This window comes from Amblyraja radiata, chromosome 2 (genome assembly GCF_010909765.2).
Source record: "Amblyraja radiata isolate CabotCenter1 chromosome 2, sAmbRad1.1.pri, whole genome shotgun sequence".
NCBI classification, from domain to species: domain Eukaryota; kingdom Metazoa; phylum Chordata; class Chondrichthyes; order Rajiformes; family Rajidae; genus Amblyraja; species Amblyraja radiata.
The window spans coordinates 100,672,079-100,689,860 of record NC_045957.1 but is presented as its reverse complement, the minus strand read 5'-3'; the positions used below and the strand labels follow the sequence as shown (position 1 = coordinate 100,689,860).

Genomic DNA, 17,782 nt, shown 5'->3' with positions numbered 1-17,782 from the left:
CTTTATTGGAGGATTCATTGGAGGTAACTTCATTAATGATGATGAACCTGAAAGCATTCCAGCTGATTTCTGTAAAAGGGAACTCATTTAGAGTAATGAGAAGTTACTTGTTTTTTTCCTGACTGAAACTGCATTAGTTTTCTTCTATTTCTGGATTTTTAAACGTTTTGAAGTGCAAACCAACGATGTGGAAATTTTTGAATCAGTTTCTTGAAAGAATATGACAGTTGTATTGCAAATCAGTTAAATAAAATAGGCTCCTGATCCATCAGTATGGTGTTGCCAGACCAGACTAGATCAACTAGCTGCCAGTAGTAAATTCCATGATCTCCTTTTCATGTTTGACTTGATGCTCAGGTTCATATTCAGGGCTATCTTCCACTCTTAAGCAGACATTGGCTTCAGTTGATTTTTACCTTTTAACTTTTACATCTTAAAGCCAAAGTCCTGCAGCATAGTGTAGTTCTTTCCTTTTTGATCTAATTGTTTCTTGTCCATAAGTTTTAGAACTATGGTCCACTGTGGACTGGAGTGGCGGCGCTGCCCTGGCAGCAGCGGCTCACCGGCAGTCCCGTTTGTTTGTGTTTTTTGTGTTGTTTATTTTGTTTTGGTTAGTCTAGTTTTTGGTTCTTAGTTTTGTGCTTTGGTGGGGGGGGGTTGAAACGGGGTTTGCAGTCTCTCCCTGCGGGGGAATACGACTTTTTTGTCGTATTCCCCTTCTCTGCCTCCGTCTGCGCTGAGGCCTAATGGAGCTGGCGACCTCGAGGCTCCGGAGGCAGAGCCCGTCAGGACTCGCCCTGAGCTCGCTCCCGTGAGGGCGGTCCGGCTCAGGGCTGGAACAGTGCTCCCGTGAGAGGTTGTGACGCTCCCGTGAGGGTGGTCAGCCCGAGGGTGGAACGAGGCTCCAGTCGGAGCGGCCGAGCTCGGGGAGGTGCGGCGCTCGCAGCACGAGGGAGGTTCGGCGCCAATGTCGGGGCGGCCTGGCCCGAGGGAGAAGCGACGCCCAAGTCGGGGCGGCCCGGCCAGAGGGAGAAGCGACGCCCAAGTCGGGGCAGCCCGGCCAGAGGAAGAAGCGACGCCCAAGTCGGGGCGGCCCGGCCAGAGGGAGGTACAGTGCCCATGTCGGGGCTGCCCAGCCTGAGGCTGAAGACGGTACGGTACTCACGTGAGGGTGGCTGGGACGGTGTTCTGGCGGTGGTGGCCTGAGTCCGGGGTTCGGCCGCGGGCCAGCGGCTGCGTCTGCAGGACTGGTGGGCGGCAGCTTCGACCACCCCGGGCCGCGGTGTTTGAGCCGCGGGACTGATTTATAACATCGCCCGGGGGGTATCGCCTCAGCGCAGAGGGAGAAGAGGAGGGAAGAGACTGCAGACCTAAGACTTTTGCCTCAATCACAGTGAGAAGATGCTGGGTGGACTCACTGTGGTGGATGTTAATATGTGTTTATTGTTGTTTTTATTGTATTGTATGTATGACTGCTGAAAATTCGTTCAGACTTCGGTCTGAATGACAATAAAGGCTATCTATCTATCTATCTATCTATCTATCTATCTATCTATCTATCTATCTATCTATCTATCTATCTATCTATCTATCTATCTATCTATGTTGCCAGAGGAGGTAGTTGAGGCAGGGACTATCCCAACATGTAAGAAACACTTAGAAGGGTATATGGATAAGACGGGTTTGGAGGTATGGACCAAACACAGGTTGCTGGGACTAGTGTAGCTGGGACATGTTGGCTGGTGTGGGCAAGTTGGGCCGAAGGGCCCATTTCCATACTATCACTCTATGAGACTGTTGTCCACCTCTTTGCAGTGTGTGGATTTGCAAAGAGGGTCTGGAGAATGATGCAAGAGTGCATGTCATGGTTCACAAAGAACAACTTCCTTACAGATGACTCTCTGACTTTTCCCATTCGGAGACAGACATCAACTGCTGTTGGAAGTTCATCAACAATGAAAGACACCCTTTGGTCTGTCCAACATAGTCTAGGGTCATAGAAACATAGAAAATAGGTGCAGGAGGAGGCTATTCGGCCCTTCGGCCCTTCGAGCTAGCACCGCCATTCATTGTGATCATGGCTGATCATCCCCTATCAATAACCCGTGCCTGCCTTCTCCCCATATCCCTTGATTTCACTAGCCCCTAGAGCTCTATCTAACTCTCTCTTAAATCCATCCAGTGACTTGGCCTCCACTGCCCTCTGTGGCAGGGAATTACATAAATTCACAACTCTCTGGGTGAAAACGTTTTTGCTCACCTCAGTCTTAAATGACCTCCCCTTTATTCTAAGTCTGTGGCCCCTGGTTCTGGACTCGCCCAACATTGGGAACATTTTTCCTGCATCTAGCTTGACCAGTCCTTTTATAACTTTATATGTTTATATAAGATCCCTTCCATTTCTAGACATTGGGCAGAGTCCAGTGGGGACATTCATCAAACAAGGGAAGCGATATCACGCCAGGGAGCCACAAGAGTGGCAAGGGTATTCTGTTTAAAGATAATTGCGAACACTACTGGGTATGACACTATTGAATGTATAGACACTGAAAATATATGAAGAGTTTTTCTACAGTTATCTGTATTATACTGTGCCCTCCATAATGTTTGGGACAAAGACCCATCATTTATCTATTTGCCTCTGCACTCCACAATTTGAGATCTGTAATAGAAAATAAATCACATGTGGTTAAAGTGCACATTGTCAGACTTTAATAAAGGCCATTGTTATATATTTTGGTTACACCATGTAGAAGTTACAGTAGTGTTTATGCATAATCCCCCCATTTCAGGGCACCATAATGTTTGGGACACAGCAATGTCATGTAAATGAAAATAGTCATGTTCAGTATTTTCTTGCATATCCTTTGCATGCAATGACTGCTTGAAGTCTGCAATTCATGGACATCATCAGTTGCTGGGTGCCTTCTCTGGTGATGCTCTGCCAGGCCTGTATTGCAGCCAACTTTAGCTTGTGCTTGTTTTTAGGGCTACTCCCGTTCAGTTTCATCTTCACCATATAAAAGGCATGCTCAATTGGGTTCAGATCGGGTGATTGACTTGGCCCTTCAAGAATTGACCATATTTTAGTTTTGAAAAACTCCTTTGTTGCTTTTGCAGTATGTTTGGGATCATTGTCTTGCTGTAGAATGAACTGCCGGCCAATGAGTTTTGAGGCATTTGTTTGAACTTGAGCAGATAGGATATGTCTATGCACTTCAGAATTCATTATGCTACTACCATCAGCAGTTGTATCATCAATGAAGATAAGTGAGCCAGTACCTTCAGCAGCCATACATGCCCAGGCCATAACGCCCCCACCACCGTGTTTCACATATGAGGTGGTATGCCTTGGATTTTGGGCAGTTCCTTCTCTCCTCCATACTTTGCTCTTGCCATCACTCTGATATGTTAATCTACATCTCATCTGTCCACAAGACCTTTTTCCAGAACTGTGGTTGCTCTTTTAAGTACTTCTTGACAAACTGTAACCTGGCCATCCTATTTTTGCGGCTAACTAGTGGTTTGCATCTTGCAGTGTAGCCTCTGTATTTATGTTCATTAAGTCTTCTGCGGACAGTGGTCATTGACAAATCCACACCTGAAGAGTGTTTCTGATCTGTCGGACAGGTGTTTGGGGATTTTTCGTTATTATAGAGAGAATTCTTCTTTCTTCAGCTGTGGAGGTCTTCCTTGAATTGCCAGTCCCTTTGCGATTAGTAAGCTCACCAGTGCTCTCTTTCTTCTTAATGATGTTCCCAACAGTTGGTTTTGGTAAGCCTAAGGTTTGGCTGATGTCTCTAACAGTTTTATTCTTGTTTCTCAGTCTCATAATGGCTTCTTTGACTTTCATTGGCACAACTTTGGTCCTCATGTTGATAAACAGCAATAAAAGTTTCCAAAGGTGATGGAAAGACTGGAGGAGAGACTAGGTGCTGAGAGCTCTCTTATACCTGCATTAAGGACACCTGAGCAATTGCAAATACCTGTGAAGTCAAACATTATGGTGCCCTGAAATGGGGGGACTATGTATCAACACAGCTGTAATTTCTAAATGGTGAAACCAAAATGTATAAAAATACCCTTTAATAAAATCTGACAATGTGCACGTTAACCACATGATTTTTATTTCTATTACAAATCTCAAATTGTGGAGTACAGAGAGAAATAAATAAATGATGGGTCTTTGTCCCTAACATTATGGCGGGCATTGTATATATTTTTAATTCCAAATAAAGTTCATTTTTGAAATTTAAAAAGTGCAACCAGACGGATCCAGTAGGAGATTCACAACTCTATCCATTATTTCCCAAATGACACATTTACTGACACAACCATTCTATGACAACGTGATTAGTGATCATCATGCTATTTCTTAAATTTAAAATTTACCCCGAATTGAAGGGCAGCACGATGGCGCAGCGGTTGAGTTGCTGCCTTACAGCGCCAGAGACCCGGGTTCGATCCTCACTATGGGTGCTGTCTGTACAGAGTTCGTACGTTCTCTGCGTGGCTTTTCTCCGAGTGCTCCGGTTTCCTCCCACATTCCAAAGACGTACAGGTTTGTAGGCTAACTGGCTTGGTAAAAATTATAAATTGTCCTTAGTGTTATTGCATGGGGATTGCTGGGCAGTGCAGACTCGGTGGGTCGAAGGGCCTGTTTCCGCAACGTATCTCTAAACTAAATTAAACTACCCACATTAAACCTAGTATCTTATCTCCAAATAACTCCGGAGGCATACTCTATCACCATTGCCTCAGTTTACTGTTTAACTGAATGTGAAGAAAACCCTAGATCATAAGGGATCACTTACAAGATAATGCAACTTAGATTACATTAAATTAAATTAAGATTATTTAAAATGCACTATTTCTTTTTAAGAGTGTGACTTTGAGATATGCCTTTTTTAATTAAGAATTATTTAGATTTGGACCAAGGCTCTTTATCTCCAGAAAATCAAAATTATAAACTACAACAGCTGCTGCTTAAAATCGATTGATTTTTTTAATGTGTTTATTACATTGTGTGGTTTAACTTGATGGATGTTAGCTTTTGAACAACACAAACATGACATATTTAATTTGCAGTTAGGTGTAAGAAGAAGCATTACATTAAATTCCATGTCAATGTGATTGCAATTATGAACAGCATTGTAATCTTAAAATAAATGCAAATCGTAATATGTTCTGCAGGGAAACAGCAATAACATTGCCTGTGTTTGGTCTACTCTCTTGTGACCAAACGCTGACTGGTTCAGATAATCCTAATTATGTGTTTTATTCAATCATTGGTGTTAGTGACCAACATTGGATAATGTTGCTGCGGTGCAGATGGAAAGGTTAAACCAATTATGATAAAATAAGCATTTCTCTATCTCAAAACCACAGAACACCACTCTGTGCATGTGTTAAGTTGGTCTGGTGTCATAGGCTAGAGATTCTAACATGTAGTGTGACGATTTTGTGAGATTTACAATTGGATTTTATCATGTGTGGATAGCACACTGCCAGTGATTTGTTGGACTCCCGGACATCTGAAACATATATACGTGTCTGAAGAAATGTATGACCTGAAACGTCACCTATCCATGTTCTCCTGCATGACCTCCTGAGTTACTCCAGCACTTTGTGTCCTTTTGCACAAAGGCATGTTTTGATACCACTTACCTAAAATTCTTGAGCACGTGCGGTTTATGAAAGACACAGCTTCCTTGCATAGAGGTAATTTTAATTGGAAGGTTGAGGGCAGTTGGCTAAAGATCGCATGACATTTCTAGCGAGTTTATGGGATTCATATAGATTCTTTAGGTTGTTTTCTAGGTGTTCACTGCCAGTCAGTGTCATCTTTTCTCCTTCATTTCTCTATCCACCCTCAATCATCTTTACCCTGTCTCCCAACCTCCACATCTACAGACCAACTTGTTCCTCTTATGACTCAGTGGGACAGGCAGCATCTCTGGAGAGAAGGAATGGGTTCTGTTTCGGGTCGAGACCCTTCTGAAGATGCTGTCTGTCCCGCTGTTACATTTTGCGTCTATCTTCAGTTTAAACCAGCATCTGCAGCTCCTTCCTACACAACTTATTTCTCTTGCCAGCTTGAGGCCAATAATGTGCATACATACAAACAAAGCTGGGCATGTAAGTAGCAGAGGAAAGGACATTTTTGCAAGGTCTGTTCAATTACACAGTTGACTTGTTTCCTGCACAGATGCTCTTTAATACACCTTATAAGCATCATACATTTTCCATTGCCGTGTATTTGCTCAAAAGTGAATACTCGGAGGCCATTGTTGTTCACAGTATAGTACAGTCAAACGAGTTGCAGGGCTTTGTGCCTTCCTTATTAAGAATGCTTTTAAGATTTTGGGGATCCTACATATGATGTCGGACGATTGAAGATTTCCTACTTATGGAATTCTATTTCATTTCGCCACTGTTGGGGAAGGGAGACAATCAGTTTTAAAAAGACACTAACTGAAATCCTGTGATCTTTGAGGGGTTGCGAAAGTGATTAACTTAATTTCAATATAATTTCAGATATTAGCCCATGTCCCAGTAAATCCACAAAGCTTATAGTTTTTCAGTTCAATCCTTTTTTAACTGAAGGATGAACTTCAGCTTATTCTTAAGACTATAAGAGCATCCTCAGAAGAAGGCATCACTGGCACAAATTGGTAGCAATTAGTCAAAAATCATCGTACAGCATCCCAACTATATGTTGCAGTGAAGCTTTATCGTATGCTTTGATGTTTAATGGAAAATTATTTTGGCAGCATTCCCAAAATAGAGGTTTAAAAACTGACAGAATTTCTAGAGGTTGAATTGCACTGTGAAATGCTGACACTAGAAGTAGTGGTATAAAAATCAATGCCATTATTTACTATGCCCTTAGTTATGAACACTGCAATATAAATAGTATGACAGATCATGTAAAAGAAGCATATCAAATGTTGTCACATTGATGAACAATATACCACTATTTACTTCATCACCCATACTTATGGCATAATGTTTTATATTCAATCTCTCTCCAGTGCAATGTCAGCAGTTGAAATCGCATAACTAGGATCTGTGTTTTTTTAAGTAAATTGTACATAAAAATTGCTTTTGACATCCCTTTAAGTATTTGCAACCGTCTTTCATTATTGTTGCACACACAGGTAAAATAGATCAGGCAAACCTGGTCATGAATCATCCCAGGAAGAATTCTTATTACCATTTGCACACATTCGCAAGTGCAATGCTCATTGCTATCTTATTGAAATTGGATCTGAAATTTGCAACATATTACCTTCAAAGTAAAACCCTACAACCTTCAAGATAAAACAAGGAGCAAGTAGGATTAAATGCTCACTGGTGGAACATAGGTTGACTGCCCAGCATTATTTTTATTTGCTGATCCTTTCTTTGGGTGTAAAACAAAGGTCATCAGCAGTCATGAGCTTTTAATCCAGTTTTGGAAAGGAAATAAAGAGTACTGTGTAGCGGCCCCTGTTGGCGCTCGCAGGTATCGAACCCGGCGTTCTGAAGCCGCGGTCACGTGACTCGGGAGGGGCTGTTTGTTTTTGCGCGGTTTAGCTTTCGCGCGCCAATTCAGCGCTGACCACCGATGTGGCCAGACGTGTCGAGAGAACCTGTGTACTGAAAAGCAAACTTTCGAATAAAGTTCCGTTTAAAAGTTCAGTTGTCATTCTTGAGACCGCCAAAACTGATAACATCATCAGCTGCGTGAAGGATAACAGGAAATAATGGTCTGACGCAATTTGGTCTGTCCTGTGTACCTATGCACTGAATGCTATGGCCTGTGGTTCAGATGATCCTGTTACTTCAACAGCTCACGGCAACCACTCAAGGCACCAGCGAGCACATTTCCTAAATGCAACCTGAGGTGGGTTCCCAAGATGATGCACTGGTTCATGAAAAATTGCAGACGTGGCATCCAGATGTGTTGCATGGTGTTGAACACCACTCTGTATCCCAGGGCTGCTATGTGTGCTGGTGTATCAGAAGTGGAATGGAAATAGAACACTTCATGCAACATTGGTGCGACACGGTGGTGCAGCGGTGGAGTTGCTGTCTTTAAGAGTCAGAAACACGTGTTTGATCCTGACTATGGGTGCTGTCTCTACGGAGTTTGTACTTTCGTGGGTTTTCTCCGGGATCTCTGGTTTCCTCCCACACTCCAAAGCTGGCTAAATTTCTTGGTACAATTGTGAATTGTCCCTAGTGTGTGAAGGATAGTGTAAGTGTGCGGGGATCGTTGGTCGACACGGAGGCCCTGTTTCCATGCTGTGTCTCTAAACTAAACTAAAACTGTTTTGGTTTGCTATTGTTGTGTACCAAGGAACAGTGAAAAGCTTTTGTTTGCAAATATACTGCAACATCCGATAGATTCTAGTTTTCCACTAGGGGCTAGTGGAGTCAAGGGATATGGGGAGAATGCAGGCAAGGGATATTGATACGGGATGATCAGCCATGATCACAACGAATGGCGGTGCTGGCTCAAAGGGCCGAATGGCCCCCTCCTGCACCTATTTTCTATGTATCCATGTAATTTGAATTATACAGTGCACAGAAATGTTGCTATTCAATCCAGTTTCTAGATATTTGTTTTAAAAACAATTGAAAATCTTACTCTGCTTGTAGAAAACTGAGAATAGAATGATTAATTAGGTGCTCCAGTAGATAAATAGAGATTAACATGTGAGTCACTATCAATTGAAATGTATGAAAAACACATTGATTAAACAACTTTATCTAATTACTTTAACATTAAATCAATAAGTTATCTAATTTGATACCATTCATCAGACCAAATAAATGTGAAATGCCATTTACTCTAGTTTAATCTAACACCTTTAAATTTTCCATTTCACTTATTCAAGGCTAGCCTGATAAATTTCTTAGAAATCTGCAGCAAAAATAAGTGTGCTTTGCAGAGGTATAGTTATTTTTAACTAAAATTAATGTGAACCCAGTGGGCCCTGAAAACATTACTTACAGCTCATCAGATATAAACTGAACAGTCAGGCCTGTCACCAGTATTTCATACCAAGAGGCAACATTTTGGTTAACTGATCTACATGGCTGCTGTTCTTTCTATTAAATAATACTTACAAGAGTTTTGTTACTGATGCAAACAATTGCCGTCACTGGATTCTGCAGGCAGGAATTCTAAAGAGAACTGGAAATTTCAGCTTGAGCGTATAGTAATTGAGATTACTTCGAAACATAGATGGACATAGAAACATAGAAAATAGGTGCAGGAGGAGGCCATTCGGCCCTTCGAGCCAGCACCGCCATTCATTGTGATCATGGCTGATCGTCCCCTATCAATAACCCGTGCCTGCCTTCTCCCCATATCCCTTGATTCCACTAGCCCCCAGAGCTCTATCTAACTCTCTCTTAAATCCATCCAGTGACTTGGCCTCCACTGCCCCCTGTGGCAGGGAATTCCATAAATTCACAACTCTCTGGGTGAAAAAGTTTTTTCTCACCTCGGTCTTAAATGACCTCCCCTTTATTCTAAGACTGTGACCCCTGGTTCTGGACTCGCCCAACATTGGGAACATTTTTCCTGCATCTAGCTTGGCCAGTCCTTTTATAATTTTATATGTTTCTATAAGATATCCCCTCATCCTTCTAAACTCCAGTGAATACAAGCCTAGTCTTTTCAATCTTTCCTCATATGACAGTCCCGCCATCCCAGGGATCAAACTCTTGAACCCATGCTGCACTGCCTCAATCACAAGGATGTCCTTCCTCAAATTAGGAGACCAAAACTGTACACAATACTCCAGATGTGGTCTCACCAGAACCCTATACAACTTACAATAGTCATAGAACTGTACAGCACAAAAAATGAGACTTTGACCTAGTCCTAATCCCATTTGCTTGCATTAGGTTTCTATTACTTATTCATTCAATGTCTAACCAGACATTACCCACCGCATCCCCCAGAGTCCCATCAGAGAAGACATGGAACCTCCCACTATGACAGAGGTTCAAGATGCCATCAAGAGCCTTAAGAACAACAAGGCCACCAGTCCAGATGGGATCTCAGCTGAGATCTTAAAGGAAGGTGGACTGGAGCTCCTGTATCACATCCATACCCTACTCCTCCAGGTCTGGGAAAAATAACTTCCCTCAGAACTCAGGGAAGATCTAATAGAGACCATTTTCAAGAAGGGGGACAAGGCTGAATGTGGAAACTACAGGGGCATCTCGCTCATGTCAACAACAGGCAAAGTCCTTGCTCGTGTCCTCGCAAACCGACTTCTACCACTGTCCGCGCAGATACTACCAGAATCACAGTGTGGCTTTTGCCCATCAAGAGGTACAGCAGACATGACATGACATTCCTTTTCTTTCCAATTATCTATCCAAATATTTTTCAACATTGTAAGTGTATTTGCCTCTATGGTCTCCTCTGGCAGCTCATTCAATATGACCATCAGCCTCTGTGTTGAAAAACCTGTTCCTCAGACGTCAGAATAATTAAGATTGATAGTGTGAGTCGAGGGGGGAAAAGAGAAGTAGTTAACAATTGAATAGAAAAGAAAAAAAATGCTTACATTGCAGGAAGGGATCAGAGCAGTCATGAAATTAAAGATAGGGAATAGAAGCTTAGAATAGAGCTTCATACTGTCAATAGAAGGATTGTACCAACATTGAAATAACATGAGGTGAGTTAATGCCAACCTGAAATAGGGAGGCAGATTTTGTGTTCAGGCATGAGTGGAGGATGTGCACCATGTTATTTGCTATTAGAGAGAGGTATGTAAGAATATCAACAGCACCGGAGCAACTGTCTCAATTTACAGGGTGCATTGTGAAGTGAGCTGAACTGTCAAACAGGACATCTAAATCCGAATCTGGTCTCTAAATCTGACCCTACTCGGGATTGTACCCTGGAAATCCACCTCTGATACTCTGCTTGCTGTACAGGATCCATGTATCTTGCTGGAGGTCCAGGATGGGATTGAATGTTGGGGTTTGGGTGATGAACACACTGAATCCCAGGGGAAATGCGACATTAGAAGCAGGCAAGGGTTGAACCAATTCCAGGTTAGTTCATGCTCTGTCTTTCATCTCAGCAGCATGATTGATCTCATCTGGGAACAAATAAGCACGTTACCCTATTTTCTGAAAATTCTATTGTACTTCCACCCGAATTAGAGTACATATAAAGCATCTGGCCTCAGAATTTCTATGAAAAAATAGTGTTTGTTATGGCTCTATATTGAGCAGTGTAACTGAAGGGCCTGTCCCACTTGGGCGTCATTTGCGCATCATTTACGCGACAGGCCGGCAGTGACTGATGCGCGAAAATCGTCTAGCAGTATGACAAGGATTTTCCCAATGAAAATGTTTCAAACCTCGGCGCGCTTTACACCCGGGTGATCATGTGGTGTGGCGCACAAATAACGTGCAAATGGCGCGGCAAAGGCGTACGGGCGGCGCGCGGCGACGCATGGTTACGGATGTTGACGCACGGTGACGCATAATAAATTAGCATAGGCAATGTTCGTGCATCACCGTGCATAACCATGCGTCACCACGCGCTCTACGTACGCCATCAGTACGTCATGGTACGCCATCAGTACGTCAGCGTGCGCAAGGGATACGTCACGCAGGATTTTGAACATTCCAAAATCCTGGGGCAATAGGGAAGCACCATGCGTTACCATGCATCACTGCATACGCCACAACGCGCCAACCAATTTTTAGGATGTCGCGTAAATGACACGCAAATGACACTCAAGTGGGACAGGCCCTTTAGATGCTACTTTTAAAGTAACTTGGGAAAGTAATGGGCTGTCTAATCTGCTGAAAATGTGAATATGTTTTGTTTCTTTGTAAGATCAAAAATGTGTCAACTAATAGAGTACTACAGTTGACACACACACTGAAAATTAAGCAGAATGGATAAATGAACTACCAATTTTTTTATCTCCAATATGTGTCCATTATCAGTTTTTCTTTCCTTCAGTAATGAAAGTATGCTAAATATTCCTCAGATCTAATTGATTTACAGATTATAGCAACTTTGTGGTCCCTGAGTCCCAAGAAGGTATTCTTCCCTCAGAACACCACGGAACTGTACAGAATAGGTACAGACCTTTTAACCCCTCAGTATCTGTGCTTAACACAATACCAAATCAAACTAATTTCCACTGCCTCCATGTGATCTATATCTCTCCATTCTCTATCTAAAAAAGGCTCTAAAATGCCACAATCATACCTGCTTCCACTGCTTTGGGCAGAGTGTTCAGGGCACCCATCAATTGCTGGGTAAAAAAACTTGCACTTTAAACTTTCCCCCTCTGACCTTAAAGTTATTCCATTCAGTTATTTTGCATTTCCAACCTGGGAAAAAAATTCTGATTGCCTTTCCTATCTATGCCTCCTCTAATTTTATAAACTTCTATTAGTCTCCCCTCATTTTCCAACACTCCAGAAAAAATAATCCAGATTTGTCCAACCTTACCCGCTAAACCACCCAGCACCATTCTGCATCCTCTCAGAGACTCCACATGCATTGTGTAATGGGTTTCCAAAGGTACACTCAATACTCCCACTGCAGCCTAAACAAAGTTTTATAAAGTTCCAACATGACTTCCAGACTCTTAAACTCAATGCCCCATCTGATGAAGGCAAGAGTACTATACACCTTCTTTACCAATCTTTCTACTTGTTTTTCACATTCAGGAAGTTATGGACTTGGACCCCAAGATCCCTCTCTACGACAATGTTGTTGAGGGCCTTGCAATTCACCATATGTTTTCGCCTTGTATTTGAGCTTCCAAAGGCAACACCTCACACTTGCTCGAATTAAGTTCCGCTTGTCATTTCTCTGCCCATATCTGTAAGCAATCTATATGCTACTGTATCTTTTGACAGCCTTTGACAGGTTTAGAGGGTATGGGGCATGTGAGGGCAACTTGGTCTGAAGAGGGGTCTCGACCCGAAACGTCACCCATTCCTTCTTTCCAGAGATGCTGCCTGTCCCGCTGAGTTATTCCAGCATTTTGTGTCTACCTTCCATTTAATCCAGCATTTGCAGTTCTTTCCTACACACCTGGGCATCTTGGTTGGTATGGACAGATTGGGCTGATAGGCCTGTTTCTGTGCTTGTGACTTAATGACTCTAAGTAGGGATTAATGGGAATGTTTTGACAGGTTACAAAGATGCAATGGCCTGAAAGGTCTCTTTCTTTGCCCTAAGGGAATACATGACAGCTCTCTGCAGAGCAACCTCATCAATCCAAGTCCCTTGCTCCATCCCTATGGTGATGCAAGTATATTTTCTAGTCTGTCCCATCCAAGTGTCTCTCCTATTCACTGTTGAAATGTTTGTAGTTGGGGGAATTGAAACAATTTTCCTTCAGATGGAATAGTTGGTTATATACATATAGTGTTAATATAAAATTCCTTCTTTAATATCATTCAGCCCAAAGGCTGCTGGCATATTTATTTTCAGGTTACTTTTAACTTACTCATCATCATATTACAAGAGTAAATCGTTTGATTTTTGCTCAGTCACGATTAAGGCACCTTCAGCAACTTCTTACCTTGTCAACAATGTAATTAAAATATTCTTCTATCAAAATAACATAGCCAATAATGTAAGTTCGAAGCTTACATTTTCAACCATTTCAATAGAGGACATAATGTATCCTTATAATGTGGCATGTTTAGGGTCCCAACACAGTGCATTTATATAGCACATTAGCAATATGTATGCCTATACTCATCCTAGTTCTTTTGTAGCAAGATGTTTCTGAGTAGAAACAAGGTTGTTCTCTAAGAGAAAAGTCATAGCATGCTTGTTAGTTCATGCTGCATTTTTGTCCATCGCTAATTGCCTTTGAAGGAGGTGCTGCCTTCTTGAATCACTGCAGTGGTTTCAGTTGAACTTCAGCAGAAAACAAAGTGCTGGAGGAACACAATGGATCAGAATGAAGATAGGTCCTGATGTGAAAAATTGTCTGTCCATGTCCCTCTACAGATGCTGCCTGACACACGGTGTCTTTGTTATTCACACAAGATTCCAGCATCTGCAGTCTCTTGTGCCTCCAGTTGAAATCATTTTGTCTTGAAGTTCTTGATAATTTTTGGCACTGTAGTTATCCTGGCAAATGAAGAGCATATGATCATACACCTGACTTGTGCCTTGCTGATGGTGGAAAGGGCTTGGGGTATTGGGATGCGAGTCATTTTCCACAGGACACCCAGCTTCTGAACGTCTCTTGGTGCCATGGTGCTTATGTGGTTAGTGGAGAACCTCAGGATAGCGATGATGGAGGACTCAACAAAGATAATGCCTTTCAGATTCAAAGAGAAGGGATTAGAATCTCTCTTGATGGAGATGGTCTTTGCCTGACCCTTATGGTGCAAATTATACTTGGTGCTTATAAATCACTGATTGAATGCTGTCGATATTTTGGTCCATGGACTGCTCATTTGTGGAGGAGTTAAAGCCTTGTCCCACGGTACGAGTTCATTCCACGAGCTCTCCCGAGTTTGCCCTGATTCGAACTCAGAGGTTTACGGTAATGGCCACTCGTCGGTACTCGGGGCTCTCGTGGACATTTTTAAACATGTTGAAAAATCTTCACGAGTCTTCCCGTGCTTACCTGCCGTTAGCGAGTCTTCCCGAGTACCTGCCGTTCGCGTTACGAGCCATTAAGTGACGTCCCCGAGCTCCGACGTACCCGCTACGTTCATTCTCGGTGCTCACCACGAGTTTGATTTTTTTTAAACTCGGGAGAGCTCTTGGAATGAACTTGTACCGTGGGACAGGGCTTTAACAAATGGATATTTTGCATTCATCAGTGCACAGCCCATATCTATTCTCATGATGGAAGAAAGGTAACTGTTGAAGCAGCTGAAGATGTTTGCAGCTAGGGTTCTGCCCCTGCGGTATTGTTTCAGGCCTGGGATGATTCTGTCAATCACAACCAACTTCCTCTGTGTAGGATCTGACTTCAAGTGTTTTTCAGTTGATGCCAGTTGACTTCATGCCATGCTTGATCAAGTGCCGCCTTGATCTCAAGGTAACCAATCTCACCTCACCTCTAGAATTCAGGTCTTAGTTTTGGTGGTCCAAAGCTGAGTGATCTTGGTGAAACTGAAACTCAGTGTTGTTGAGTAGGTTATCTGTGAGTTAGTGGCAATGAATGGCACTGCCAATGACAGCTTCCATCATTTTTTTGATGATTTGAACTAGGTATGTGGATAGAATCATATTCATAGAGTTATACAGCGTGGAAATAAGCCCTTTGGCCCAACTTGCCCACACCCGCCAACATGTCTCAGCTACACCAGTCCCACCTGCCCGTGTTTGGTCCTATCCCTCCAAACCTGTCCTATCCATGTACCTGTCTAATTGTTTCTTAAACATTGAGATAGTCCCAGCCTCAACTACCTCCTTTGGAGCTTGTTCCATACACCCACCACCCTTTGTGTAAAGAAATTACCCCTCAGATTCCTATTAATTCTTTTCCATTCACCTTAAACCTATGTCCTCTGGATATAGATATTGTCAATGACAATAATTTTATTTAACTACCAATTCTGGTGGTAATATTTTCGTCAGCCTTGTATGTCTTATTTTTATAAAGTCTTTTTATAAAGCATCTTAAGAATTGCTTTTTAACATTCTGTATGTCTTGCGACTGCTGTATTTCTTGTAACAAATAAATGTGTCAAACTTAAGCTTTCCTTTTCAGTATAATTGCACTTTAACCTTATGTACTGCATTTTCTGCTTGGTAAATAGTGATTTCCGTACATAGCATTAACCTTTTGTTAGGCTTACGTTAGGCTGATTAGTCCAAAGATATGTAGTTTATCCCTTCAGGAACATTTGAATTTGTATAACTGTCACTGAAAATACTATTTCAATCCATCTCACTGACATGGAGTTCAAATGCAGTAAATAAAGTTCACTACCTGTATCAACTCACATGATTTTCTTGCCAACGGTCAATCCAACTCCTCCACAAAATTACCTCCCTGGGGAGTCCAAACATACACTGCTCATTGTGTTGAATTGTAACCGTGCCATCATTAAAAAAATAATGACAATGCATCAGCTGCTTATTGTGCAGTTCATATGGATTTCTATTCTGTTTCACTATCACTAATTTTACACTACTGCACAGTGAAGATCTTAATTATGGACAATTTGCCACTTGACGTCCTTCTGAACTGTGATATGAGGGACCTACACAACAAGAATTGAAGGAATAAGGGCAAGGAATGCAAACATAACACATAAATTAATTTAGTAGGTTATCATTGCTGATTAATAATATCAATTTTGAACATTTAGAAAACTTACTTTCTGTCCTTGTGCTTTCAAACATTTTCAAGTGATTGAAATATTGTACACCATTAGGAAAGCAAGACTTTTGTGGTATTGCATATATTTTACGCTTCGTGCAGGTTTTTAGTTCTCTAACTGGGTTACTGCACTGACCTTCACACTTCAGTTTTAAACAGATTGTAATTATAATAATTTATTATTGAGGTTTTATTATATAGGGAGTCATATTTTATCACAGTTTATCCTCTTGTGTTTTAGCAATTACAGTTCATTTTAATTGCATTTAATTGCATCAGTTTAACAGCTCTTTTGCTTGCTCATATAATCAGTCAGTTAATAACATGTCACCATCTGGAAGTTTATTAAACATATGCATATATGATTTGTGTCATACAGCATATTTATGTTGAGTTTGTTATGCAATGCCTGCTGTGTGTCATCAATCATCACAGTAGACTATATATCATCACACCACTGTCTTGTATCATTGACTATCGTATACTCTGTGACACTGTATAATTACCCTCAAGCAGAGTATCTGCAACTGATTGCCTATTTGTATAAAGTTAGGAGCAGATCTTTGATAATCATATGTTTAGTATCAGTTATCTATAGTACCCTATATTTCAACCCTATTCCCAGCCACAGGATTTAATTACTCAATGCCAGAATCTGTTCCACTTTAAGTTCATCCCTTTCCCTGGAGACGAGCTACCTTGCCTGGTCTTCAATTTACTTTCTCAGCTTTTGCATTGCTAAAAAACGATTTCTTAATTTTTTTTAAATGTTATTAATTTTATTCTGATGTGTCCAAGGACAGGTTTATTTGACAGATTTTGTACCTACATTTTTTTTTTTAGCTTGCCTCCACCCCACAACACACTTAAGGGCCTGTCCCACTTTCCTGAGTTACTCACAAATTCTCCCGAGTTTTCCCCTTGATTCAAACTCGGAGATGCCAGCCGTCGGTACTCAGGGCTATTTTTTTTACTCGTGGCCATTTTTCAACATTCTGAAAAAACGTCCCGACTTGCCTGATGCCCCGAGTACCTACGGCTGGCATTACGAGCCGCTACGAAATATCTACGGCCTCCTATGGACTCGCTACCGACTCCTACGGGCATTCTCTGAGTTTGAATCAAGGGGAAAGCTCGGGAGAATTTGTGAGTATCTAGGGAAAGTGGGACAGGCCCTTGTCTGACACATGCAAATGAAGACATGCAAATGCTATTGAGGGTTGTTACAGTAGTTTGGGACGTGCATTACATCTGTGGTAAATAGCTTTCCTATGTGAAGAGAATGTTAAGTACTTCCAGATGGGTAAAACTTGTAAAACCACACATGCTGGAAACACTCAGCAGATCATGCAACATTGATTCAAATTGAAGATTCTTTGTATGAACTTACAGTATAGTTGCTCTGGTCATTATTAAAATTTAGTAAATGTTTA

At 41.8% G+C, this 17,782-nt stretch overlaps 1 protein-coding gene across 1 annotated transcript in view; it reads left to right on the top strand.

Moving 5' to 3' along the window:
• The window catches only part of tmeff1 (transmembrane protein with EGF like and two follistatin like domains 1), a 226,512-nt gene that overhangs the window by 168,965 nt on the left and 39,765 nt on the right, over positions 1–17,782 (top strand). The gene's annotated exons all lie outside the window — the stretch shown is intronic.